This window comes from Callorhinchus milii, unplaced genomic scaffold, assembly GCF_018977255.1.
Source record: "Callorhinchus milii isolate IMCB2004 unplaced genomic scaffold, IMCB_Cmil_1.0 Scaffold177, whole genome shotgun sequence".
Taxonomy (NCBI): Eukaryota; Metazoa; Chordata; class Chondrichthyes; order Chimaeriformes; family Callorhinchidae; genus Callorhinchus; species Callorhinchus milii.
In genome coordinates, this window is record NW_024704918.1 from 99,892 (window position 1) to 107,018 (window position 7,127).

At 41.3% G+C, this 7,127-nt stretch overlaps 1 pseudogene; it reads left to right on the forward strand.

The window, feature by feature from the left end:
* The first annotated feature begins 304 nt into the window (after positions 1 to 304).
* On the forward strand, positions 305 to 5,417 carry LOC121851881 (annotated as a pseudogene).
* Positions 5,418 to 7,127: the final 1,710 nt, after the last annotated feature.

A 7,127-nucleotide genomic window follows, 5' to 3' on the forward strand; every position in this document is an offset into this window, starting at 1 on the left:
CATGAATTAAGCTCCTTAATATTCATCAACTTAAGCCCCTTTCTCTATTTAAGTCCCATTTAAAAACCTTTTGTTTACTACGGCCTTTGAATAGACCTTGGTTTTGGTGTTAAACTTTTTTGCAATATATTTATATTTTTTGTTTTTGTCTTGTACAGCGTTGTGAGATGCAGTTTTGCATGAACGACGCCATATAAAATGTAATATTATTAAACTCACATGAGACAGCCCGTGATGCACAGTTTATTTACATGTCTATTAAATAACAGATATGTAATTTTGTGTTGCATCTTAACAGGGGGCAATGGCTGAGTGCTTCCTGCCAGCACCAGGCAGCCCAGCCGAGAACCGCAGGCGGCCGAGGGCTCAGGCATGACTCGCAGCCCCAGCTTTGAGGAAGTTAGCCCTACAAAGTTCCCGGGTCTCTACCGCCTCACTGAGCCCACGGGACTCACAGACGGCAGCCATCTCCCTGGAGAGGTCCCTTCTGATGAGGATCGCGACCACGCCAAGAAGAAGAGCAAGTTCAAGAAGAAAGAGAAGCGAAGTCAGTTATCTTGTTATTTCCCCATTTTCGTTCTTCTACGCATAAACTAACCCCGTCGTAAGAGTCTGTAATTTTAATAAAAGGATAAGGGCCACTCTTGAAGATAAGCCTCATCTCATTGCTAATATGAGCAGTAATACACATTGCCTTTTTAACTTCAGTTTTATAAGTAACACATTTACGTATTGGGGTAGAACAGTGGCGCAGTGGTCAGCTGACTGCACGATGAACCTGGCTCCCTGAGTTCGATTCAAGTCCATGACTGACAATAGCAAGTGGTGCACTTGTCCTGGGTGTCTCCCTTCACCCACCCACATTGATCAATGGAATCCCCCCCTTCAGCCTACATTCACAGCAGGGCAAAATATGGTTTAAAATCCCATAACCAGTAGGGTATGGGGAGGCCTTAATCCATCAGTACATAGACAGAGTGTTGTAAATATTCATACGTATGCAGGTGGGTTTTTCTTGGTTTTTAATTTCCCTGCTTTGTGTAAAAATGTGTGTTCCTTGGGCCAGCTGAGGGATATGCGGCTTTCCAGAAGACAGTTCAGCAGATGAAGCAGAGTCACCTACCAAAGTGAAGAAGTCCAAGGGTATCCAAGTATTTAAAAAAGCCCAGCTTCTCCAAAAAAAAAGATAAGGAATTCCGCATTAAGGAAAAGGTCAAAGAGGAGAAGCCCAAGGAAGAGAAACAAAAGGAAAAGAAAGTCAAGGAGCGAACGGTTAGATGCTTATGTTTAAAAATATATTTTCAAGGAAATGTATTTTAACGAAGTTAATTGATCAAAAATTACTTTACATAATTTGTATATGGTAATACAGGATGTACGCTGTTATGGACAATACAACAAACACGCATTTTCTTTGTCATAGCAGGCCGTGGCAGACGTTGTAAAACTCCCAAGAAAGATAAGCAACAGAAAAGCAAGAAGAAAAAGAAGGCCAGTGTCTTGACTGTACCAGAGCAGGATTGGCCCGAGGTAGAGGTGGTTGTGGGGCCCAAGCCTGTCCCATCTTTGGTGCCACCTTGGAGGAGGCTGTGCATCGCACTGCCCTCTACGACGGAGTGCCCTTGCCAGCTGTGTGCCGAGAGTGCATCGACTACATTGAACGTAATGGGCCTTAAGTGTGAAGGCATCTACAGGGTTTCTGGTGAGTTTCAAAACACGCTCACTTATGTCTGCATATTGGAATATCAAGATTAATATTACAAATTATCAGCGTGTATCACACAATTTTCAGATAAAAATAACTTGCACTGATAATAAGATGTTATTTATTCAACTTGCTAATGGAGGCCTTTGTCAATGGCAGGAATAAAGTCGAAGGTAGATGAATTGAAGGCCATATACGATCGCGAGGAGTCTCCCAACCTGGAAGATTATGACCCTCACACAGTTGCAAGTGTACTGAAACAGTATCTGCGGGAGCTTCCAGAGAGTTGTTGACACGAGAGCTCCACCCTAAAATTGAGGAAGCCTGCAGTCGTCCTTTAGTTGAAGATCGGCTGGCTGAGTGCAAGCGACTTTTGGCAGAGCTTCCCAAATTCAATCGCCATCTCCTCTCCTGGCTCATGGTCCACATGGACCATGTGGTGCTGCATGAGAGTGACAATAAGATGAATGTGCAAGGCATTTCTATTGTCCTGCACCCCACAACACAGGTGCGTAATAATGCTTTGGCCATGCATATACTGTTGCTTATTGTGTCCTGAAAATGAAACAAACGGCTTTCCATTAACCAATTTTTTTTAAAATGTGTTTCTTACAGATAAGCCACCGACTGCTCTATATGTTTTTTATGCACGTCAATGACCTGTTTAAGAACGTGAATCTGAATTCTGCAATCAGGCCACTTCGTTGGTCCAACCTGGCAAATGCTCCAAACTTCCCAGAGAGCCAAGAAAATATCAAAGAAGAGATCCGGAGACAGGTTAGAATCTCAGCTGTAAATTAGACATAGCTCATGATGCAGTAGGTGCTCGTTGATATGGCTCAAATATGTAAAGGTTCTAAAAAAATACAATTTTTTTTTTAGTAACATTTTACATAAATGGAAATACGCTATTATCACCTTGCTGTTCACCATAAAACCCATTATAAAAGCTTGTTCTTTAGTTTACATTATTGTTTATGATTGGCTTGTAATACAATGCCAATTTTTGTTGCATGTGTAACACATTGAATTATTCTATTGTATAGACATCACATCCTTAAAGTGTTCATGCTATGCCAAATAACATTGTTATTTTATTGCGCATAGGAATTCATGCTGAACAGGTTACACAGTGACCTGCAAGCTGGTGTTAAGGACTCTGGGAAGGAGGAAAGGCTTTGGGAGGTTCAAAGAATCCTGACAGCCCTTAAACGCAAACTCCGTGAGGTCAAACGACAGGTGAGAAGTGTGCAAGATATACCATTCCAAAAAGTAATATTCTGTACAGCAGACGTATGAAAACATATTAAAGGAAAGATCGTTTCCATCTGTAATCACTGGACACATGTGGATTACATGTGTTTTAAGGACTGCGAAGAAAAGATAGCTCAAGAGATTGCCAGCCTATCAAAGGAGGATGTTTCAAAGGAGGAAATGACAGAAAATGAAGAGGAAGTGATCAAACATACTCATAGCACAGGTATGTACATTGATCATATACTTCCTTTACTTTACAGTCCTTTGCCAATCCATTGCTGAAGGCCTCCCCACACTGTGATGGTCATGGGGATGTTTGATCATACTTTACGCTGGTCAGTGTGAGTCGTGGATGAGAATAAAGTTTGGATGCCAGTTTCATAGTGCAGTTGGCTAACCACTGTGTGACCGCTCCACCGCTAATTGTCAGATAACATCACAAAATGTACATTTTCGAATGTGTTTCAGGAGGGTTGTTTGCCATTCATGACACTGATCAGTATAGGTTGGTGAGGTTGGTGAAGTTGGGGAGAAGGACTCGTTCAGATATCACTTGCCACTGGTTGTTAGCCATGGCTTGAAAATGAACTCATTAAGTAAAATAAATCAATGTTGTAAATTATGATTTGAAAATAATGGACATTGGTGATCTTCCACTGCTTATTCTTCAGGAGGATGAGGTTTTGACAGAACAGGAGGAGCTGCTCGCCATGGAGCAGTTGCTGCGGAGAAAGATGGCCGCTGAGAAGGAGGAGATCGAACGACTGCGGGCTGAAATCGCAGAGATACAGAGGTGAGGGCCTCTCCACAGATGTTGGTTTTCACATGACACCAGTTCGAGTTGCAAAATCGTGATCCTTCCTGTCAGTGAAATAGTTGAATCATGATTTAGTTCATCTTTAGAGCCTTTTGTCAAGCCATTGCTGGATAAGTGCCGTGTAAATCATTGGGATTAAATTTGACCATATTTCAGTCATTTTACAGTGCACTATGCTTTGAATCCAACTCAGGTGGCTGGGTTTCTAGCACAATGCACTAACCGTTACACCACTGCTCCCCCAAGTCATTGGATAGCGACTGGAGGGAGCCAACACTTTGTTGTAAGAATATATTTATACGATAACACCCAAGTGAACTGATAAAATTAATCATGCATTTCCTGGCATGTTCTTATTGAATTCTAAGGAAGGAACGAACGTGTGTGCTTTCCTTGTGTGTGGCGAGGTAGTCGACAACAGGTGCGCAGTGAGACGGAAGATTACAGCTCGGACAGTGAAAGTGAGAGTGAGGACGAGGAGGAGCTGCAGCTGATTCTTGATGATTTAATTCGGCAAAATGAGGAACTTGAGGTAAACCATTGCAGTGTACAAGCATTCGAGTATTTTGGCTTGATTGTAACAACTCAGGGTTCTGAGTGTGGCCTTCCAAGCTAAGCCCCTTGTTAAGCCTTACCTTTCTCAAGCTTTCGACACACACTCCTGTGGGCATCTTCAGCAACTGACTTGAGAAATCTCATGTGGTATCTACCCACATAATGCTCAAACACACAGCCCAACCCAGACCATCACACTTGGATAGTCTGTTGTGAACTCTAGCCTATGCCCAGCAATGAAATACAGAGTACATTATTTTGACATGGGTGATTTTTTTTTTGAAGGCAATATACAAATGTTAATATTTGTGTACTATTTTGTGCAAAACATTTTGACATTTTTCACAGATCAAGAATAACCACTTGAATCAAGCCATCCACGAGGAGAGGGAGGCCATCATAGAGCTGCGGGTGCAGATCCGCCTTCTGAAGTCTCAGCGGAACAGGCAAGAGCAGTGCCAAGAGGAGGCGGCGGCAGCTGGAGAAACTGCCAAGCTCTCTCCAGATGCATCAGCCGTCATCGCTGTTGCACCCAACAAACTCAAGTTGGAATCCGCTGTTTCCATCGATGCAGCAGACAACAGAGCTGCAGCTCGGTCTCCTGCAGAGATTTCGGCAGATTCTAAAGTGGCCAAGTCACCTACGGATGCTCCTCTGGACTCAAAACCTGCAAAGGATGTGGGGAAGGAAGCGTCAATGGCAGGAATCGCGAATGCGAAGGTGTGCAATTTCTGTCCGTCATCTCTCATGTATTTGTGCAAATGTTGGCCATCATCTATTATATATAGCTCTTGAAGTTAGTGCCTGAAAGTTTTGTGATTTTAAGCGTTTAACTATTTTATTTTGCAGGATGCTGCAAAAGATGTTGGGAAGGATGCTGTCGCAGCAGAAGAAGCTGGTAAGGTGGTACAACCTGTGAAGAACGTTTGCAAAGATGATAACGCGACAAAGAATTCTGATGAAACACAGATCGCAAAGGATTCTGGGAAGGGAGAGCAAGTGAAGGGTTCTGGGAAGAATGTACCATCAGCCAAGGATGCTGGGAAAGAATCCAGGTCAGCAAAGGAAGTTGGTAAAGAAGAGGTAAAAGGAAATGCAAAGGATTTACAGAAGCCTTCGCCTGCCAAAGAAACAGAAATATAAAGTGTTCTTTAAAATGACCTATAACAAAAAAAAATCTAACCTTTAAGCTATGTATAATAATTATGGGATGTTTTTAACCGGGTTCTAATTTTCAGAATATGCACCTTTATGTCCACACATGCAAGTCAGAGGTATCGCTTGTATTTGTTTAAAATATTGTAGCAATAAGTGAAATGTGTATGTAAGTTGTTTGTCCATAAATATTATGGTTCCATTTTTAGTTCACATTGAAAAGTGAGCCAACCGGAATTTTAATCAGAGCACATTTTTTGCACATGTATTAACACCAAAATGAATACAAATGGAGTGTGAATTACAATTGTAAAATATAGGAACCTTCCATCTATTTAGGCCATAATATAATGGTCTGGCTCTGTTTTATAATGTGAAATACAAGTGAAACTGCTGTATTAATTTCAAACAATGTGCCTTTGGACATGTCCCTGGGATTGGAAATAAAGTTTTACCTTTTACTCCTATTTTATTTTAATAACCTTGGTACATTTATTCATGTTATTTTTCTCGTCATGATGATTTGCTTAATTGCATATGCTTTGTAAGGTGTTAACTATTACGTGTAATATAGGATATGCACCTACCAGTTTCCTTTTGAGGACATTTTGAAATTAGATCAATATGCGTCAACACGACAAGCATTGTTTTTTTTGTATCGGTCACATTGCCCTTTAATAGTGTTTATTCAATGGAAATATTCATGAAATGCGATTTAAATTCTGTAGCTGCATGCTGTAAAACAACACGTGTTAAGTGTGGATTAAAATGTATATGCATTCTCTGCATGATACGTGTCGTTGCATAAGCAAGCAGTTAAATGTAGTTGTTAAGTAGTTTATTCATGCGAGGTCTAAACCAATTGGTGATGCAAAAAAGGGGGCGGTGATGCAAAAAAGGGGGCAGTGATACATTGCTCTGTACTTTCAGTTAAATATTTACTGCTTATGCACGAGGTTAAAGTCATGTAACTGAAAGATCCACAAACTCGAGCGACAAAGCGCCAGTGGGTTTTCAGTACCCGTTCTTTGACAGCAGAGGGCGAAGTGCGTTCAATGGAAACGGCCTTTGATACGCATGCCGTTCACAAGAAACGCAACCCATTCATTCACATTTACAAGCCTTTTAACAATTCACTTCGGAACCGATCGAGTGTTTCTTAAGCCTCGACTATCACACAAACAGCAGCACGGTATTTGAATACACTTTAATTGGTAATGTCCCCGTGTTGAAAATGGTGCGAGTGTGTATATGACAAACTCCAAAATGCGTGTACGAGACGTGTTCACAGCAGTATTCACTATTGGTATGCATTAGAACTGCCACACGACGCAAAGTAACGTTCATTCAGCTACTGATGGAATATATGCATCTATAAATATCCACCAACATTTTTTTGTATGCGTTTTCTGTGAACAAAATGTACCCTTTGAGTTTATGAGCGCCTTTTATGACCGTTTATGCAACCGTTTAGTTATGCCGAATATGCAGTCATGCATAATTATAGGCTTATTCGGGAGCTTGTATGTTTAGTGGTGAAGGCCGTCATCCAACAGTGTATTGACAAAAGGGATGTTGCACTGTAGGCAACAATGCATAGTTAATGTACGTGCTAATTGTAAATTAAATCACACCCAG